General features: G+C 34.7%; 1 protein-coding gene across 2 annotated transcripts in view; it reads left to right on the top strand.

Moving 5' to 3' along the window:
- LOC145242647 (protocadherin gamma-B1-like) overlaps positions 1–22,098 on the top strand; it is a 228,387-nt gene that overhangs the window by 29,990 nt on the left and 176,299 nt on the right. Inside the window, exon 1 of one of the 2 annotated variants that reach the window (XM_080105770.1) lies at positions 20,502–20,605. The exons of the other annotated variant lie outside the window; for it this stretch is intronic. The gene's annotated coding sequence lies outside the window, so the exon portion shown is untranslated. Of the gene's footprint in view, positions 1–20,501; positions 20,606–22,098 lie in introns of those variants that run through there. 2 annotated transcript variants of the gene reach the window in all.

Below are 22,098 nucleotides of genomic sequence, written 5' to 3'. Positions count from 1 at the left end.
TTGTCTATATATATATATATATATATATATATATATATATATATATATATATATACTAGTAGGAAGATCCGACGCTTCTAGGGAGTAAATGAGCATCAACAAATTTTCCACACTTCTAATACATTTATTTCATGAAATCGCCCATTTTTTTCAATCAAATCGATTACCTGCTATTGTTGAGGACACACCGTGGTGCACCGGGAAGAAGCATCACATGCCTCCCCGTAGTGACTTAGACCACAATCTATTGTAGTTTACATTGCACTGTATAGAATCTACTGGTGATTTTATGAAATTACTTTTTATATAACGGCTTGAATTAAAGTTTAAAATGCAAAAGTCAAGTATTACGGTATAGTTGTGCTTTTAATATAAACATTCATTTCGAACGTGCCCTTTCTTAACTTACAATCCACTGCTGATTTTATACGCCAACTTAATTTTTATCAAAAACATCACTGGATTACGTAACCTCTTTCGTTTGTAAAAGGTCAACTTTTGTTTATTGTCCTAAAATATTTTTATATTTAATTTTAGGTACTTTAAACGCATTTATAAGAGTGGATCGAGTATTTTTTTACCTAAAAGTAAAGAGATATATAATAGTAGATAGATGTATAGCACCCAATTTCTTCAGATAAAAAAAAGGGATCAGTTTTAGAGAGGTTATCAGTGAAGAGCTTAGTATGAGGGGTTTGTATTCAATGTATAAGAAAACAATAGCTAATCCGTTAAATAGCTAACTGTTCTGGGGGAGGATTTCTAGATGGTCTGTAACAGGCGACACTCGCTACAGCACGGCCAGGAAATAACTCTCACGATTCGAGATTTAAAATCCATTCCTCCCTGGCTTGTCCAATCACAAGCCAGCTCTCTATCACGTGACCGAGTGCATGAAAGGCGAAATCTGAAACCCTATTCCTCGATGCTTTGCCCAGAAGCACACATCGCCTGGGGCTTCGGCCCCAGGCAGAACGTGAGTGCTACAAGCTAACATGGCGACCTTTCAAACTCTCATTTCTTTCCCCGTGCGGTACGTTAACGAACATTATTTGTCATGCTAAAGAACACACACACACACACACACACACACACACACACACACACACAAGCACACACATACACACCTACTCTTTCTTACCTGGTCCTGAATATGACCTTAAACTATATCCGATGATGAGGCCCCAGCTTGCAGGTTTTGGGGAGTGTGGATCCACCCTTTAATTGCCATTGCTCCCAGGTCCACTCTGACTCGAAGTGGTAGTACCTGTTAGGGTCCTAACTAGTAATTAAATAGAAACCGACTTGAAAAACAATTATCTATCATCGGTAAAGCCATTTTTCCATGTCATCGCTTAGCAACAATGATAGAACAACGTTTTGTTGTGTGTGACTCTAAAGTCTGACAGCTGCGAGGTAGGAGTTGAAAGGAGGAAAAATAAATCTCAAGGGATAGTAGTCTAAATTACAACCGGATTTTACCAAGTACATTATCCACTATGTTACGGGTTTCTGCTTAGTCATGGCTGACAAAACGAGAACATGCTACTTGTGTTAATTAAAGAAAGGGTTCTATTCGAATTTCTGTGCAAATTCCTGAGTTCAACAAGATTCTCGAGTTCGACAAGATATATCTGAAGAAGGTCGAGGTTTACATCGATCGAAACGTTGTAAAAATAACACTCAATGCGGTCCAAAGCATCAAAATGATATGAATAATCAGTCGTCATCTCAAAAAAATCAGAAACATAAAACCGTTTTCTTATGCAATAGTTTGGTTTCATGAAATACGTTTTACGTCTTGTAAAATATGAATCGGTATGGTTCAACCAATAATATTATTGGTTAAATGGTTATTAATTGATGTGGTTCAACTTCCTATTTTTGCTCTTGACATTGGTGCATTTCTTTCTCTCCAACAGTGAGAAATGTGACACAAATGTCGGAAGGTGGGATTGCAAAATCAGCACTTCCAAAGAGGAGTACTCTGACACGCAAAAAAAGGTGCCTGCGAGTCCCGTCGGCTTTTCCCCAATAGGGGCGCCTCAGGCAATTAGCAATAAACCTCTTTCTCAAAGAGAGAAGGCAAGGCCTGGGAGCGTGGACAATTAGAACTACACTGGACTGGATTATTCTGCATTCAACAGAAAAAGTCATTACTACAGTCTGTTGATTTTGGTGCCAATAAAAAATCACACGTGAGCCTTGACATTGGTTGTGTGCGTTTTTCGTTTCTACAATCGCCAGTCTACATTGGTACTCACTTGACTTCGACTATCTCCCACGTTTTTTTTTCTTGTAGTAGCAGAAATAACCAAAATAATCCAAATTCATTCCTTATTTCAAAACTCTTCTTTTTTTTTTGTTTAGAAATAAAGAACCTACTTCGTATTAGATTATTTGAATCAGAAAATGTGTGTTTGCAAAACCAGTTAAATATAAATAATGACGAGAAAATTAAATCTCTCTCTCTCTCCCGTCTACTTTGTAGCTATGGGTTAAATAGTATTACTACCTATGGTGATATTCTCTTATGTTTATAATGGACTATTCCAACCTTTTAGTTCTTTTGTTTTTTATTACCTGCAACTATTAAAGAGACAGAGAGAAGTTGAGGCGGAAGCGAGGTAGTTAGATACCATAAAACATAAGAAAGGAGACATCAAGAAACATACAGTAAGAGAGGGTGGGAATGATAGACAGAAACCGAGTAAACACGAATCACTTGATGAGTTAATTGCAAATTACGACTAATTTTAACAATCAAAATTGTAAGTTTTTTTTTTTTCAAACGTAACTCAATCTTTAAACTGAGGAATATTTGAGCATGTATTTTTTGTGTGATTAATCTATGTAGGGAAACAAAGGTTGGTTTACGCAACTTTTAAGAAATAAACCGAGACGGGTGATGACTAGGGCTATGACAACAGAATAATCTTATCATTGTTTTGATTCTCATGAAATTTGTCTTCAAAAAGGCCAATCTACTAACACAGGACAAGAAAATGAGAGTGACCTCCCTTTGATATAGCCTCGTTTTCAAATATCATTATAATGATATATGACCATTAGGGCTGTGTCATAGTGCTGACTAGGACTGTGACAACAAAATATTCTTTTCATTCTTTTGACTCTCGAGTATATATCCGACACAGTAAGACACGGTCAATCAACCGATAACCACACCAGTCTATATAAAAACATATAAGATAGTAACGGATATATACTCAAGAGTCAAAACAATGAAAAGAATATGCTGTTGTCACAGCCCTAGTCATTACCTGGTTGAAGCAGTAGCATTGTTATTGTTGTGAATATGTAAATTGTTTACTTAAAATCAAATATAACACACACACACACACACACACACACACACACACACACACACACACACATATAATTCAAGAGTGATAACTAGGGCTGTGACAACAGAATATTCTTTACATTCTTTTGACTCTCAAATATATACCCGACACAGTAAGACACAGTGAATCAACAGAGAACCACATCAGTCTATATAAAAATATATAAGATAGTAACGGATATATATATATATATATATATATATATATATATATATATATATATATATATATATATATATATACTCAAGAGTCAAAACAATGAAAAGAATATGCTGTTGTCACAGTCCTAGTGATCACATAGCTACAGACGAATAGACTGAGATGAAGCAATGGATTCTTTTGCTAAACTTAAAATGCGCGCGTGGCTTTTTTTAGGGGGGGGGACAAACATAGAAAACAACATGTGGTGCATATTAGCATATGCAAATTCGTGCGGATTTACTGTGGCTGAAATTTGATGTGCAGGCAAATTGCAAATAAAGTCTCCTCGGCGTCGTCTCTCTCGAGTTACCAACTCGCTGCTATGGAAGGTCATTTGGGTATATTTCATGACTTCCCTTTTAAGAGCTCAAGTTTCTTCCTTTCGTAACGTCTTTGTTTTAAATATTGATTCACAGGCTCTTCCTATTTTTCTCCACTGAACTTGTTCCAATAGAGATCACTGTGCTTCAAAAATGCCAATGTATATTCAGCCGTTTCTCTCTCTCTTTCTCTCCGTATGTCTATACACATATAAAGTTGAGTTTTATTAAAAACCTACTTTTTCTATTTAAAAATTATTAAAATGAACTTCTTAATATACTGAGAGATGGATATGCGAGCGACTTTATAAAGGTTGACTAATTTGTATATTCCTTTGAAAAATGACCTTTTATTAATTAATTATTTTTTTTATGGTTTATTATTGGATTATTGGCTTCATTTAACTAATACGCTCAGTTCTATTTATGCATAGTTTCTACATTGTATATAATTGCATAGCATTTAATATGAAAAAGTTCTTGCACGACCACATGTATCTCTCTCTCGCTCTCTCTCTCTCTCTCTCTCTCTCTCTCTCTCTCTCTCTCATATATATATATATATGTGTGTGTGTGTGTGTGTGTGTTTGTGTGTGTGTGTATTTTGGCAGCAAGTCATTATTCAAGCACGTCTGATTGAACATGACAAAGTTATTCTTTTTCCGATTTTTCGGGATATCTTTTCCATTCGCCGAGCAATCTTGTTTTTTCAGCTGGCATATTGTATAAAACGGCGCCCAAAAGTTGTTGTTATTCCACCATATTCTTCTCAAGCCCTTTCTATCGGTGCATCCGATCGTCGTCAGGAGCGATTGTTGTTGTTATCGTTTTCTTTTTCTTTGAGGCTTGGTGTATTTATAGTTTTTTTTATTGGTTATAAAGGTGGGTGCAGAATAGTTAGGAGTGAATTATTTTTATTTTTGATTTCAATTTTCTTATTTTATACTTTATCTATTTAGTTTCTTGTTAGTTATTAAATACTGTTAGTATATTTGTCCCTGTGTTAAATGAGATCCGGTTAATAAGCGGCTGTAGTATTTTTGATAAGTATGACTTCTAGTAATTTTAGCTGTTGTGTTCATAAAAAGAGGAACACAACTGCATTGGGTGATTAGGTTAGGGAACTACGTAAAATTAGAAAAAGACTTTGAATTACGAGGGGCGTGCAATAAGTAATGCCCATGACCCACTTCCCATAGCAGTAGAGCAACGAAACTTGGCACAGTTATTAGTCTTTCTCTACAGGGGAACCACCCAAAGTTATGCATTTCTTCCATCGTTGGATGCAGCTCTGGAGACCGTTTTTGTAGAATACCCCAGGTTGGTCCTCCAACCACGACGTGAGTTCAGAAATCAAGGCTGCATCATCTGGGAAACGCTTTCCTTTCAAAAACGACTTCATGGCTGGGAAGAGGTGAAAGTCAGAGGGTGCAAGGTCAGGAGAGTAGGGAGGATGGTGAGGATTTCATAACCACACACCCGTGCTTCTGATCTGGCGACATGCGAGTTGTGGACCGGAGCGTTGTCCTGCAAGAGAAGGGTAGCTTCCCTTAATTTCCTCAATGATATCTTCCCTAAATTTCCTCAAAAGTGAAGCATAATAGGCTCCTGTAATTGTGGTACCCTTTGCCAGGAAATCTGTCATCACTACTCTGTCCTGGTTCCAGAAGACTGTGAGCATGACCTTGCCAGTGGAGGACTGCACCCTTGCCTTCTTTGGAGGTGGTGAGTTCAAGTGCTTCCACTGCATTGACTGGGCTTTGGTCTCTGGATCATAGTGATGGACCCAGATTTCATCCTGTGTAATCAGTCTTTTCAAAAACTTTGAATTATCTTCTTGGCACATCTCCAAATTCATCCTCGAGCATTCGATATGTTCTCGCTTCTGGAATGGTGTGAGCAACCTGGGAATCCATATGGCAGACACCTTATGCATATGCAAATGTTTTAATTCACGATGCCAGCGTTTTACAAGGTCATATGATGGGGCATTATCACCATAAGTTTCTTTCATTTCATTAAAAATCTCCTGTGGTGTGCGTCCTTTCAAATACAAAAACCAGATCACTGCTCGACATTTAACAGGCTCCATTTTCCACCTGATTCAGTTCACACCTGTGAAACAGAAACCACAATTAGTTCAGAGCTGTAATTTGCCACATAAGCCGTAGAGATATAAATCATTGCACATGCAAAATTTCAGCTAGATCAGACAACTGGAAGTTGGTCAGGTTCATTACTTATTGCACGCCCCTCGTAAGGCTAGAAAGTATAAATCAAGTAAATCAAAAAGCCTATCACATAGAAGAGATGTTAAAATAATTAGATTCTATACAAAGCTGTCTTCATAGGAATAAATTCGAGCCTAAAACCTGACTGAAATAAATTTATAAAGGAAAAATCTACAGAATACATTGAGGGTGAAATGTAAATGTTTAAGGAGAATTCATGAATTTAATATTAGAAATTCAAAATGCTGCAAGAAATAAATAAATTAGAAGATCTTCAACTTGATATACAGGAAATAAAATAACTATAACCTAAAAGCAGTTTTGGTTTTAACAATCGTTAGGGACCATAAAATTACACCTGAGTAATTTAAACAGCACAAGAAAGGTAAAAAAAAAATCCCAAATTAAATGAGTGCATAGATAATAGGTTGAAATATAATTTAAATATAATTAAAAAGTAGAAATACGAAAATCGGGCGATTTATAAACTCCACGTCAAACAGAAAATAATTAAACAAAGAAACTATGGAGAAAGGGGTGGCGGTAGGTTCAACTGCTTGATCTCTTAATTAGCGATTGGTTGGTTGGTTGGTTGGTTGGTTGGTTGGTTTTGTTTTACGGCATATCAACTCTTTTCAGGTTATTTAATGCCGGATCCAAAGATTTCAAAGAAAAATTTTTAATAGAATATATTTGTTGTTTACAAGTCGGTTTCTATTTAACCCATAGTTGGGACCCTAACAGGTACTACCACTCCGGGTCAGAGTGGACCTGGGAGCAATGGCAATTAAAGGATGGCTCCACACTCCCCAAAGCCCGCAAGCTGGGGCCTCACCACTGGATATAGTTTAAGGTAATTAGGGATTTTATATATATGGCTATCTATCTATATATATATATCTATAAAAGTGAACGTGTCTGTGTATCTGTCTGTCTGTGTATCTGTCTGTCTGTGTATCTGTCTGTGTATCTGTCTGTCTGTGTATCTGTCTGTGTGTCTGTTTGTGTACATTTCCCTACGCAATAACTCTGTTAATTTTTAGTCCAGAGACTCGAAATTTGATATGCCGGGTACTGAGATTTGGACAAATCTATGTGATCAGTTTTCGGCCAGAAATTTGGCTGCTAAGGGGTCAAAGTTCAACGATTTGACCTTTGAGAACTCTACCAAACTCCTCCGCCAATTTTGGGTCTAAATACTTGAAGTTTTAGATATAGCTTCCTGAGACATGGATCCAACTTAATAACTGAATTTGAGCCCAAAACAATAAATGTTAAGGGGTCATAACAGGGGTCAAAGGTAAAAAAAATTGACCGCTTTTTTTTTTTGCTCAACATACACCACCAAATACCCGGGCAACGCCGGGCACCCATGTATATTATATTTATAAAAGTGAACGTGTGTGTGTGCGTGTGCGCGCGTGTGTGTGTGTGTGTGTGTACATTTTCCTATGCAATAGCTCTGTAAATTTTTAGTTTACAGACTCGAAATTTGATATACAGGGTACTGAGATTTGGAAAAAACTTTGTAATACGTTTTCGTCCAGAAATTTGACTGATAAGGGGTCAAAGTTCAACGTATTTTACTTTTTAGAACTCTACCAAACTCCTCTAACAATTTTGGGTCTAACCACTTGAAATTTTAGACATAGGTTCCGTGGACAAGGATCTAACTTAATAACTTGATTTGAGCCCAAAACAATAAATGTTAAGGGGTCATAATAGAGGTCAAAGTTAAAAAAATTGACTGTTTTGTTTTTGTTTGTCTGTTTTCTTTTTGCTCAGCATACACCTCCAAACACATGGGCTACGCCGGGCACACATGCTAGTATATCTATAAAAGTGAACATGTCTGTGTGTATGTGTGTGTACATTTCCCTACGCGATAATTCTGTCAATTTTTAGTCTACAGACTCGAAATTTGATATACAGGGTACTGAGATTTGGAAAAATCGATGTGATCCGTTTTCGGCCAGAAATTTGGCTGCTAAGGGGTCAAAGTTCAACGATTTGACCTTTGAGAACTCTACCAAACTCCTCCGACAATTTTGGGTCTAAACACTTGAAATTTTAGATATAGGTTCCTTGGGCATGGATCTAACTTAATAACTTTATTTGAGTCCAAAACAATAAATTCTAAGGGTTCATAATAGGGGTCAAAGTAAAAAAAATTGACCGCTTTTTTCTTTTTGCTCAACATACATCTCCAAATACCCAGGCAACGCCGGGCACCTATTTTAGTATATATATATATATATATATATATATATATATATATATATATATATATATATATATATATATATATAATTTCAGGTTAATATGTTCCAGTGGTAAAGCAACCAATGAAGTTTTAACGAAATTAATACAATAGTGCTCAATACCGAAGTAGGGTAAGGTATACTTTTTACTTGTTTTACAGAAGCATTAATATGCCACTACACATTCATGAGCATGTTTCGGTCAGCCAGTTCAGGCGATATTACTTATAACAAAAGCTTACTCTGTAATTGCTTACGGACTAAGCTTTTGTATAAGCAATATCGCCTGAAGCGGTCTCTAGTTACGTGTAACTGACTAACCAAAACATGCTCATGAATATGTAGCGACATATTAATGCCTGTCTAAAACAAGTAAAAAGTATATATATATATATATATATATATATATATATATATATATGTATATATATATATTAGTGTTGTGACGATTAATTGGAATCAGAATCAGGAATCGGAAAAATCGGAGCTTCTTGGGGTATCGGAATCGGTATCGGAAAAATTGTAGCCTAATTTCCGATGCCAAAACCGATTCCTTAAATAATCTTTTTTATTTGATTTTGGTTAAACAAAAATCTTCCACTGCTTGTAGTAATAATAAAATAATAAATATTTATTGATTTAAACTCCCAGTAAGACTAAAATCTCAAGACCATCCCCCCCTCGCGAGTGTGTTTTTACGTTTGAGAAACTATAGGGACACTTAAGATGTGTTTTTTTTTACAGTGATCGGGACAAAATAACACTTTTATAATCAAATATTTAGAGATTTATAAAGAATCGAAATCGGAAATTTAGCATGGAATCGGTAATTGTATCAGAATCGGGAAAAATACTGATCGTCCCATCACTAATATATATATATATATATATATATATATATATATATATATATATATATATATATATATATATATATGCAATATACGTTTTATTTTTTATTACCGTATCTTTCTGTTAAGTTATATTATTGTTTCGGCTACTCGGCCGTTTTTTTGGCCGTCTGTAGCGTCCTCAGACTTTTACAGAAATGTTCGCTATTTTTCATCCCAAAATAGCGAATATTTCTGTAAAAGTCTGAGGACACTACAGACGGCAAAAAAAAAAAAAAAAAAAAAACGGCCGGGTAGCCGAAACAATAATATAACTTAACAGAAAGATACGGTAATAAAAAATAAAACGCATATTTGCTCTAAAACAGTATTGAGCACTTTCTTCAGTTTTTATTAATTACCATCTCCACTAAATATATATATATATATTTTTTTTTTATTGTACTTTTGTTATATATATATATATATATATATATATATATATATATATATATATATATATATATATATATATATATATATATATATATATATAACAAAAGTACAATAAAAATATACTACGCTTGTGTTCTGTTGTCTATTTGAAGAATGGTTTTTATCGAAGTAATTTTCTTCTATTTTATTATTAAAAGAAAGAGACATCAATTAAGCATTGCCCCTTTAATGTATGAAAGTTTGGAGTGCAATAAACAAAAACGTCTCAGTTATTCATAAAAAAAACATGCGCAAAAATAGTTTTATTTTTACTTTCTGCGCAATATTATATTAAGGAATATACTTATTTACTATCAATTGTACTGACTTATTTGTTTAATCGTTTATCTAATAATATTATATCGAAATATTTCTAACATCCAGTTTTTAACCCCTTAAAAACATTTCTATTCTTAATTTTCAAATTATAAATAAAATAAAATGTGGGATCTTCCTTTTTTTTTTTTTTTAGCATAGAATGTTCACTTACAACAATTTTTTTTGTTTTTAATCATAAAGTTCAGTTGCCTTAGATTTTAAGCCCGAATTGTTTGCTTTCTTTGGATGGGGAGGGGGTTAAAAAGATCGATGGTCATCCAATTTTTTCAAAACTTGTTGCTAGACATTACTTCAAAACAATGCCAGATACTCTCACCAAATACAACATTACCTCTGTGGCTGCATCTTCTTTAAATTATCCTCAATTTGTTGTAAAATGACTTTATTTACTAAAAAAAAAGGTGGGGAGGTATTCCCTTTTATGGGTGTCTGGCATAAATGTGAACTCCACAATATTGGTCCTGGATATGACCTTAAACTATATCCAGTGGTGAGGCCCCACCTTGCGGGCCTTGGGGAGTGTGGAGCCACCCTTTAATTGCCATTTCTCCCAGGTCCACTCTGACCCGAAATGGTAGTACCTGTTAGGGTCCCAACTATGAGTTAAATAGAAACCGACTTGAAAACAACAAATATATTCTATTAAAAAAATGTTTCTTCAAAATCTTTGGATTCGGCATTAAATAACCTGAAAAGGGTTGATATGCCGTAAAAGAAAAACAACCAACCAACCGCAATATTATTATCCTACTTTCATCCAAATTTAATATTCATATCCAAGGATTAAGAGTAATTTCAGAATATGTATGCTTAGGAGAATGGCACGATCTATCTTGATGAACTTCTATCTATGACCCCCCCTCCTCTGTAAAATATTCACAACAAACACTTGTCTAGCTACAACCACTGTCAACGATTTCCCTTACTCTGTACCTGTGCCTAAAACCCAAACTAAACACAAATTCCAATGAACAAAGTTTCTTTCCTAGAACTGCCCACCTGTGGAACTCTATACTGCAGGTCTGCATTACAGCTAACTACAACATAGTCGTTTTCAAATCCAGCATAACCAAATTCTTGTGGAACCGTTCTTTTAAATAACTAATTTCTACCTTTTTTTCACCACTACTGTGATACAGTGTTGTCTCACCGACCTCCTGATACTTATTAACCTTTATCCTCGAATGGCCTTCATGTCTTGATAAGCAGTGACTCCTTTATATCTTCTTATTTCTTTACGTTTTTGAATATTTATAGATGAGGATTTAGCATTCTTATTATTTAGCTTCTTCAGTCTAATGTTCTCATTTTTTTTTTTTTTACAAAGGAATCACCACTTATCAGGGCCCGGAGGCCACTCAAGGAAAAAATTAATGGGTATACATTAGTCAATGGGATTATAGCGTACTAATCATAAGTAGTGGAGATTTTGTAAATTGTATTACTTAGAGGGACGGTTCATCAAGAACTTGTTTACTTTGGACTTGAAGACAATCAAATCATCTTGAGTGTTATTTTCACAACGTTTCATTCAATGTAACCTCTGACCTCCTTATGTTGAATTTAGGATTTTTTCTGTGGAAGACATGAATTTGCAGTTGTATTTTGAGTGTTACCTGCACTGAGGATTGAACCTTCAAACTCCAAAAGAAAGAGTGCAACTCTACAATTGATTTTACCAAGTGCTTTATCCACTACGCCACAGGTGCTTCAGTTGTAAAGTTACACTCTTGTGAAAGTTCAATCGTCTGTGCGAGTGATACTCAAAACCAAAATTTCAATTACTTAGGCATTCTACCCAGTCATGGCTGATTAAGTGATAGTATGCTACACCCGTGGATTAAATAAAGAGTTCTGTTCGAAATTCTATGTAGACGGCGCCTTACTCTGCAGTAGCCTTTAAAACCTCAACCGCGAAATCTATCTGAGGACGTGCCAAGCATTAACACCAACATGACACGGAAGAGAAAAAAATGACACACTTCCTGAAGAATCCTTTACGATTCAAAATGAAAAAATGTAATTTTAATGAACAAATATGTCTATTAAAAATATCTTGTACTTAGCTGGTCTTAAAAATAAATTTTTAGTTTAAATTACTATATATATATATATATATATATATATATATATATATATATATATATATATATATATATATATATATATATACTAGCAGCAGTTCAGCCCGGCTTTGCTCGGGCCCTATGTACTGTTCATAACTTTATGTGCATATATATATATATATATATATATATATATATATATATATATATATATATATATATATATATATATATATTCAAAAGTTAGACTCATGTCCAGGTATCCTACATCTAAAATTACAAGTGTTTAGGCATAAAATTGGCAGAGGAGTTTGGTAGAGTCTGCAAAGGTCAACTCTTTCAACTTTGACCTCTTGGCAGCCGAATTTTCGCCCCCAAACTGATCTACTGCATGTCTGAATACTATTTATGTCAAATTTCAAGTGTTTAGACCCGAAATTGGCTGAATAGTTTGCTAGAGACTGCAAAGGTCAAATCTTTTTAACTTTGACCCCTTGGCAGTCAAATCTTCGGCCAAAAACCAATTAAAAAGCTTGTCCTATGTCTGAATACGCTTTATCTAAAATTTCAAATGTTTAGACCAAAAGTTGGCTGAGAGGTCAAATTTTTTTAAACTTTGACCCCGATTTGGACATCTTAACATTTATTGTTTTGGGCTCAAATCAAATTAAAACGTTTGATCCATGTCCAAGGAACCAACATCTAAAATCTCAAATGTTTAGACCCAAAATTGGTGAAGGAGCTTGGTAGAGTTTTCAAAGGTCAAATTGTTGAACTATATATATATATATATATATATATATATATATATATATATATATATATATATATATATATATATATATATATATATATAGTGCAAAATTTTGTTGAAAATTCAAAGACTCACGTTTTCTTTTTTATAACCTTTGTTTATTTCCTGGATTTTTCCATTACAGCTGTTTCATTAATGAGTTGGCAATTTTACGATTTATGTTTCTGTAAAAATATGCTGTCCCCACAAACTTCTTCAGATATTTATCCATTAGATTTTTACAACAAATGGTATATTTTTAACATGCTTGACATCGTATTCGGGTAAAAAGTTATATATATATATATGTGTGTGTGTGTGTGTGTGTGTGTGTGTGTGTGTGTGTGTGTGTGTGTGTGTGTGTGTGTGTGTGTGTTTTGTGTGTGTTTTCTTACTTCCGTTTATCGTCATACAACATTTACTGATCTCTATACACGTTTTGTAACAAACCAAAAATGTAATTTAATTAAGACTTTAGCACATAGGGCCTTGATGATTTGTTCCGAAGCTAATCTGGATGACGAGCTTAAATTCATTATTAAAACCCTTTGTAATAATGGCTTAAACATTGTTGAAACTACTATTAATAAGAAAGTTTTCAATTTTTAAAAATCTAAAGAAATTGTAGCTAATAAATGTCCCGTTTGCCTTCGTCTGCCTTGGCTAGGTAATATCAATGACCGATTTGCTAAGCAAATCTCTTTGTCTGTACAACTGTGTTATCTTGCATCACACCCAGACGTTGTTTTTTCAACCAGACCTATGTTGTCGTCCATTTGCAAAGATGTTCTCCCCTCCCCCACCTCTCACCATAATAATTCTATTATTTATTTATTCAAATGTAGTTGCAGCGCGCACTATGTTGGGCGAATAATCACTAAGATTGGATTTTTCTTTAAAACAACACGTACCATCAAAGATTCGATATGCAAATTTTTCACCTTCGAATGTTCTTAGTAATACGTATGGTTCTTCGATTTGCGAGCACCTTATAAATAACCATGCGTGTGCCACGAATTTCAGTGCAGACATGTTTACGATCTTGAGTAAGTCGCACCTACCCTTTCATCTAAAAATTCTAGAAAGTATTTTTTATTAAGTCCTTGAGACCTTTGCGAGCAAAAAGAAAATCTTTTAGGACTTAATTTAGTTTCTATGTAATTTATTGTTTTTTAATCGTATTTTCCTCGATTTAGCTCTGTTGAGCAAGGAACGAAACCTGGTTAGCTAACCTTTATTTTCATTTTTTATTTTTTTTTTAATCATCATTTTAATTGGTCTGTATTTAGCCATAATTAAATTTTGTACCCCCCACAAAAAGTTCTTTTTGGAAAACATTTTTTGTGGGGGGGGTACAAAATTTAATTATGGCTAAATACAGACCAATTAAAATGATGATTAAAAAAAAATAAAAAATGAAAATATATATATTCAAATGGAAGTTTACCTAGGTAGGAAAAGATAAAATGTTTGTTAATATTTCTAAACATCCTTTAGAAGAAGCATGTCAAACATGCGGCCCACGGGTCACGTGCAAATTGGGGAGGGGGTGGGTGAAAGAACATATCAAAATACGAGGGATGTCGGAAAAGTAGTGAGAATTTCTGATCTACCCCTGGCGCACCTGCTTCCGTTAAGTAACCACAGATACTCAACGTTGAGCCTTGTTAGTACTAAATGAGTAACCATTGAGCAATATCACGTGGTTTATGTGCCCTGTGTTCATTTCGGCACGGTTTACAGTCTTACTAGATATCCTTTGCAACTGTTATAAAGCAGGACCAATTTAGGAGAGGTATGATTGGCGATTTCAAAAATCTATATAAAAATACAGAAATAATAATAATAATAAAATAATAATAATAATAAAATAATAATAATGAAATAATAATGAAATTCGCAATTAAAAATGTAACTATTCTTAGAGGAGGTATCCGATGTCTTTCCAAAAAAATAGCGACTGATGATGATAATATTGATAATGCTAAAAGCGAATTGATAATGCATTTCATTTATCACACCTGTTTACGGTCAAAATTTTTACTGTTATTTAAATCAAAATTTAACTGTAGAATATAAATTAGTAACGATGACCCTGGAGAGCTAATTCTCATAATAATCTTTTTAACATTTTATTATTAATTAATTCTCGGTAATGTAAATTTCTACCGTTCCTTTAAGTGCAGAGGTGATTTTATAAAAAAAGAGATAAATTACAAACCTTTTTAAAAATATTTACTGATCAGTTTCCAGGAATAAAAGGGAGAGCTTTTTTTTTATATTGAATTCACCATGGAAACTTACAAACGTTTTTTTTTCTAACTTCACAATGTTTATTATCAAAAACATTGTGAAAACTCAAGATGGATTTAAAACCAGTTATGTCCAAACTTTTCAGAAAATTAATTTGACTAATCATCAGCTGTTGTCTCTGATAAATGTGGAACTGCACATAAATTTGTGGAGGACCGGATTGCTTGTTTATGTAATTGTCGATCCCATCATTCATGCGTTAATGAATCGTAAGTGATTGAGAAGCAAAGGTCACATAAGGAAGAGACGAAACATACTGATGTATGATAACGAAAAAATGTAGATTCATTTACATAAATATACATGTGAGGAAATGAATATAGCGATAGTAAGAATAAAAGTTCGTTGAGAAGAGAGTAACGTTACTTGCGATTAGTATTTGATGATGGGCTGACAGGTTAGTCAAGAGACCTGGTTGGATGGCCATGCCAAATGGAGTGTTGTTTCATCACATGTTTAGTTGTCGAGGGTCCAACGGACCAGCAGAAAAGAAATAGAGACCTATAAAATAGGAAGAGATGTATCTGCCTTTGCCCTCTGGTAGCCAGGCCTTTGTCACCAGAGTTAAAGTGTGATAACCCACCCCCACACTGTAGAAATCCTTAGATGTAAAAGATCTTTTTACTCCAATAGTTTCTTCCCCAGAACTGCTAGACTCTGGAATTCCATTCCAGGTCCCTGCTTCCCCAACAGTACTGAAGTGCAGAAGTTCAAGTGTAATGTGAACCGACATCTTGCTGCCCAAATCCCTACATAGTACCCCAGTAGTTGTTGCCCCTGATAGTAGCCCCCTACACCAAAGTGGCAATTTGCCTTGTTTGGGGTGAAAATGTAATAAAAAATTTTTTTTTAAAGTTTAGCTTAGGAGTACCGTTATGTGTCTGTGTGTCCGTTGCTTAGGAATTTTAATTCCCACATATTTTAACCTGACATACTAAAAATTATTTTTATTTTCTGGAATCCTTTGAGATGAGGCTTTATAATTTGAGTATTCGATTTTTGGGTGACTTTTATCTTCATTTTTATAGTTATTATTATTACGTTTCGGCCAACTCATCCTCTGGCCTCCTTCACATGGTTAACTGCGACGGGATAGGAATGCTGAGCCTTGTAACTGTATCCCTAGTAATTACTGCCTTCCATAGTTGTTGTCTCGCCACATATTGTGCCAACTAAACCTCTAGCCTGCCCTTTGGGGCCCGTGGCGCAGTGGATAAGGGCGTTGAGTCTCTACACTTCTAGGTAAGCATTGTCTGAAGATAGCAGTTTCAGCCCTACCCAATACAGTCGAAAATTACTTAAGACTTTTATCCAATGAAGACTGATGGAACGAGAGCATGCTATCCCTGTGGATTAAATAAAAGGTTTTGTTCAAATTTTCGTGCCGTTTCCCGAACTCAACAGCAAGATTCCCGAGTTCGACAAGATACACCTGAATAAGGTCGAAGGTTACATCGATCAAAACGTTGTCTGAGTAGCACTCGGGATGAAAATAGTAGTCCAAATAATCCAAGTAATATGAATTATCAATCCTCATCTCAAAAATTCAGAAACAGATGTAATGTCGTTAAGCAGAATAAAGAAAGAGAAAAGAGTTGTTTTCAAATAATTTGAGATTCATTTTTCAAATAAAATGGCATAAAAACAGAAAAAAATTGTGATGAATCATATTTCCAGCATTCCTTAAGCAAATTTTATTTTTTAATTTAAATTTGGATTTAAAAAACGAACAGTTAATAAAAAAAAAAATAAACAGGCAAAAATATTACATTTAACATTAAAAGTTAACATTTCTTATCGTTAATGGTTAAGGCTTTATGGTCTAAAACAGGAGTGGGCTTATTTTCATATTCAGTCAGAGTGGAACATAAGCATCTCCATTTCAGGTTAAAGAGAACGATTTTTGGTGTTCCTCCGTGCCCCTTTTCTTGTTTTTGAAATTGTGGTCTGAACTGCTACCAAAGGCAAAATAAGTTGCTCTTCTGTAATTAAACATTTAAAAAAAAAATTAGTACAAACTTTTTTGTGTACAGTCTGTAGAATATCGTGTAGACAAAAAAAAAATGGCCGCGTCTCTGTATTTATATGCACGCGATATCAGCACCTAATATGCAAATGCGGTGTTTAGGGTTATAATCAGGATTCGGTTCTGGGGTTCGAGAAGGAGTGAGTCACTCTCTCGACAACAGCACGTTTTTGCCCTCTTCTTTTCCAATCGACCACACCTGGCCTCTCGCCATCAATCTCACACCGCACAATCTTAACATCAGCAATACGAAATTCTTTTAAAAATGTTCACGACTCTTTTCTCTCTGCTGCCCCAGGGAATTTTTCCCTGCTTTTATATCCTCCTATCTAGAAAAAAAAAGGAAGAGACAGGAAAAAGATAATAGCTTCTCCCATCATGCTCTGCCTTCCCAAAATGCCCTTCGCGTATACAAATGTGCTGGCCATCCTTTCCTTCTTCTTTCCCAAAGAGCGATGCAGATACGCCCGGTACGTTTCTTTTTTTTTTTTTCTTCTTCTTCTTTTCTAACCATATACCCCACATTCCGGTTGGATATAAAAAGCATGATTTTTCAGAGACTATGTTTATTTTGGATTTGGATTTGGATGTCAGTGTAGCAAGTGTTGTCAGCGGTGCGTCGTGTTCTAGAGTTGAATTTTGACGTTATATATTTAAGCGTATTTTATAACCTGCAAGCCCCCACCTCTGCTAATCAAAAACACTATACCGAAAAAAAAATCATATAAAAATACCAACGATAAAAAAGCAAAAAGTCTTTTAGAGTATTGGCAAATCGTTAATCAAGAGATAAAAATAAATGAGATGTAATCAACAAAATGGTACATGAATGGTTAATTCAATTTGGATTATTTATATTAGTCGGACTGATATTTTCATATTGAGTGTTATTTTCACAACGTTGCGGTCGATGTAACCTCCGACCTTTTTCAGGTGTATAAGTCACCATGTTTAGTAAAGGAATAACTGTACAATTCCGAAGTTTCGTATTTAGATAAAGATGGAAATAAATTCACAAAATATTATGAACTCGATAAAATGAAAAACCTGGGGGATATTATTTCTGAATCTTGCTTTTATTAACTTTATAATTTCGAAAGGTTAAAAAAAAAAAACGTGTTTTAAAAGTTAAAGAAAAGATTTTTTGTAAAAAAAAAATCCTATCAAACATTACTGATAATTAAGTCAAAAATAGAATATGAAAAGTGTTTTTTTTAATCATTTTAATTTAGTCTCTCGCTCCTAGACAAGGTTCAAAAGAGAGTCGCCAATCTGATAGGCCCTGAACTGGCATTTAAGCTTCAGTCTCTGTCCCGTCGACGAAATGTTACATCCCTCTGCCTGTTCTACAAGTATTTTAATGGAGAATGCTCTGACAAACTGCAAGCACTTGTGCCCCCACGACGTAAACACCCTCGACAAACCCGACAGGCAGCTTAATCTCACCACCACACTGTAGAGATCCCTAAATGTAAAAGATCTTTTTACTCCAGTAGTTTCTTCCCCATAACTGCTAGACTTTGGAATTCTATTCCAGGTCCCTGCTTTCCCAACTGTACTGATGTGCAGAAGTTCAAGTGTAACGTGAACAGACATCTTGCTGCCCAAATCCCCACATAGTACCCCAGTAGATGTTACCCCTGATAGTAGCCCTCTACACCAACGTGGCAATGTGCCTTGTTTGGGGTGAAAATGTAATTAAAAAAATAAATAAATAAATAAATAAAAATCTATTTATTTTATGCTCTTAGCTTTTGTCCAGTTGGGTTTTGCCCGGTAGACTTTTGTCGGATCCTTTAGTTAGCATTTACAAATATTACGAGGAGGGGGGGGGGATAAAATATGAAAACAGCTTGACTTTGAATTGAATGAGGTATAAATCAATTTGTGAATTTTCATGTCTTCGTGTGCGACAACATTTGCTTCTGTCTGTATTACTTCCACTTAGGAATTCATGCAGCGCTTCAGGTAGTTAAAGTAACCCATTGTGTTCAGCCTAAAGGCAAATTTAACTCCCCGTCACAATCTGTATACAGATTTTAAAACAAAATTAATTAAGATTGTTTGGGATGGATAAAGAAAGCCATAAAATCGAGACTACTAATAAAAAATTAATCTTGGTTTATTGAAAACTTTTGAATAGTTTATTTGCCACAGAAATGTTCCACTGACTCCAAAAACTGAAAATTTGCCAAATGTAGATGCATTTTTTAAACATTTTTCTAAAGACATTTAAATTGTGTTTTATGGGTGCCCGGAAAGCTCGTCCACGGGAAACGTAGAAGACGTCCATTTTTGCTAGATAGGAAAATTGGGTCATTATTGAATAAATATCAATTAGAAAACACATTTTATGACTGTTCTTGAAGATATTGTTTTTAAAGGATACTACATCCCCCACCATAATATTTAAAAAAAATATATATTTTTATTTGTTTACTGTTGTTTTAAAAAATATAAGATCCATTTTATAAGTGTTTCTTTTCTACCTAGCTGGCTAATTTCTTAGTAGTTTCACTTATTTTAAAGCGTTTATTCAGTTAAAAAAACAAGTAGTGTCGAATGTTACGGATTGATGCCTTGGATTTTTATAAAACTTTCTGAAAAGTTGTAACTAATTGATTTCTATATAATTTTGTTTGTCTATACTTCACGATAACTCTTGGGTGTGCCCCAGGGGCTCATTTAGGGCTAATAAAAACACTCCATTTTTTGGGGACTATTTTACCATATTTGTCCAAAATTTTCTGTGTATGTCTATTTAGCAGTCTTGCATGGCGTTGAACTCAAATTTAAATATGTTAAGGCCAAGGGGACATTTGGGTTAAATGGGGGGGGGCTCAAATGATGGACTTAGCCATTTCTATTTTTGCATGGTGCAGAACTCAAATTTGCATATGTTAAGGCCTAAAACTGCAACTGCACCGTTTGTTCATTTTCACCAGGACTTGACGTCCCCTTGGGACTTTTGGGGCTAAATGGGGGGGGGGGACAAATGCTGAACTTAGTCATTTTTTTATGCCTCGCTCACTGTGCATTTACAGAGGACTATGCATGCGTCACTTGTCTATTCATTATTTCGGGCATATTTAACCATCTTGTTTTCACTTATTTTAAAACAAATCACTAAAAACAGAACAGTCTTTTCACGATACTTAGTTGATGATATCACTTCTATCTATAGAAAGAGGGTAATCTCTAAATATTTTTATTTAGAAGAGGACAAAACTTTATTTAAGTATAATATTTATATCTTTTCAGCCATGGGAGAGCGCTGAAAAACCTGGTATTGACCCCCGGTGCATGCTTACCCCTTTTAGAGTGATGGATCTGTAGCTTTTGTCAGGTCACCCAGCTGGAAAAGGGTAAGCCCATGCTTTCGATCCATGTCACTGCACCGAAACACTGGGGAGGGGGCTTTCTCGTTCATAGTCGACAACCTTCCTAGAGATGGTGACATCAATAAATTCTCCAGTTTGCAAACCTTTATCGTTGATGGAGTAGGTAGGATCTGCCTATCGCCTGATTACATACTTATTCTTTGTCTATTAGCCAGGCACAGAGTTACAATATCAGGGACTCGCTAGAGATGCTCTGTGCCTGGCCTTGATTGCTGACTAGGACAATGAACCATGACTTCCTATTACCTATTTGTTTCTCTCAAAAATGAGCAAATGGCGTTGTTACTTATGTTCACTTGAATTGTTTAGGCCGTAACTATTACGTTGTTGCATCAAATACTAAATTAAACTTTCCATTTTTATAATATATATATATGTGTGTGTGTGTGTGTGTGCGTGCGTGCGTGCGTGTGTGTGTGTATATATATATATATAAAAATAAAATAAAAATACCAGCGATAGTTGACGTTATGTTGTTCTGAAAAAAGAAAAATCGAATGAATTAATGAAATGATCAACGTTTCGTCCCTATTGCAGAGAACATCTTCAGGATATGAAAAGGAAAAATGGAAAAAAAGAAAACGATCATAGACCATACGAAAATGAAAAGGAAACAGTGTTAGAATCCTACCCATACCGGGAAGGAAACTAGGTGTGTGTATGGGAAGGTTGGGTTGTTCAATGTCTATATATACACTTTTAAAAATGCGTTAAAATAAATATGTACACTTTTTTTTCTCTAAACTTATTCATTTTGTTGAAATATTTAAGGATTAAGGAAAAACGGTTAACCAGGATCTGTTTTGATAATTTGTTCTTTGATTATTATTTTCCCTATACTAGGGGCTAAATGGTAGAAGCCCTTTCTTTGCGTAATAGTATTAGTGTTTAATATTAGTGCTGACTCTAAAAGTCTTCTTTTAGCTCTATCTATCATGTATTTTATAATTTTCGCATGATCTAAATTAAATGAATGATCGTGTTCTGCACAATGGCAAAAGAGTGCATTTAGGACGTTTCCATTCCTTATATCTCTTCTGTGTTCGTAAAGTCTTAGTTTCAATTTACGCTGTGTCTCACCTATGTATGCTTGCTGACAATTGTTACATGGGATGGAATATATACCGGCGTCGGATGTGAGGGTTTGGGGAGAGTGCTTGGTAGTTTTTAATGTCTGTTTTATTGTTGTGGAAGTTGTTTGTATCAAGTGAAAACCAAGTCTATTAAGAGTGTCGTAGATTTTTGTATTTTTAGTGTGGGTGGGAATGTAAAGATGTCTGTTTAATAGTGAGGTATTTGTTTTATTTTTCTGTCTCTTTATATTATAGTGTATTTTCGTAGCTTTTTTCTTTGTGGTCTTGTTCGGATTCGTGTGTAAATTTTATGGATGGTTCTACTGAATTTAATTTCTTTCTAAGTTGTTCTATTTGTGCGTTTATGGGGAGAAAAATAAGAAT

This window comes from Euprymna scolopes, chromosome 21, assembly GCF_053919585.1.
Source record: "Euprymna scolopes isolate OS-2025 chromosome 21, ASM5391958v1, whole genome shotgun sequence".
Taxonomy (NCBI): Eukaryota; Metazoa; Mollusca; class Cephalopoda; order Sepiida; family Sepiolidae; genus Euprymna; species Euprymna scolopes.
This window is presented reverse-complemented; position numbering and strand designations above follow the sequence as displayed.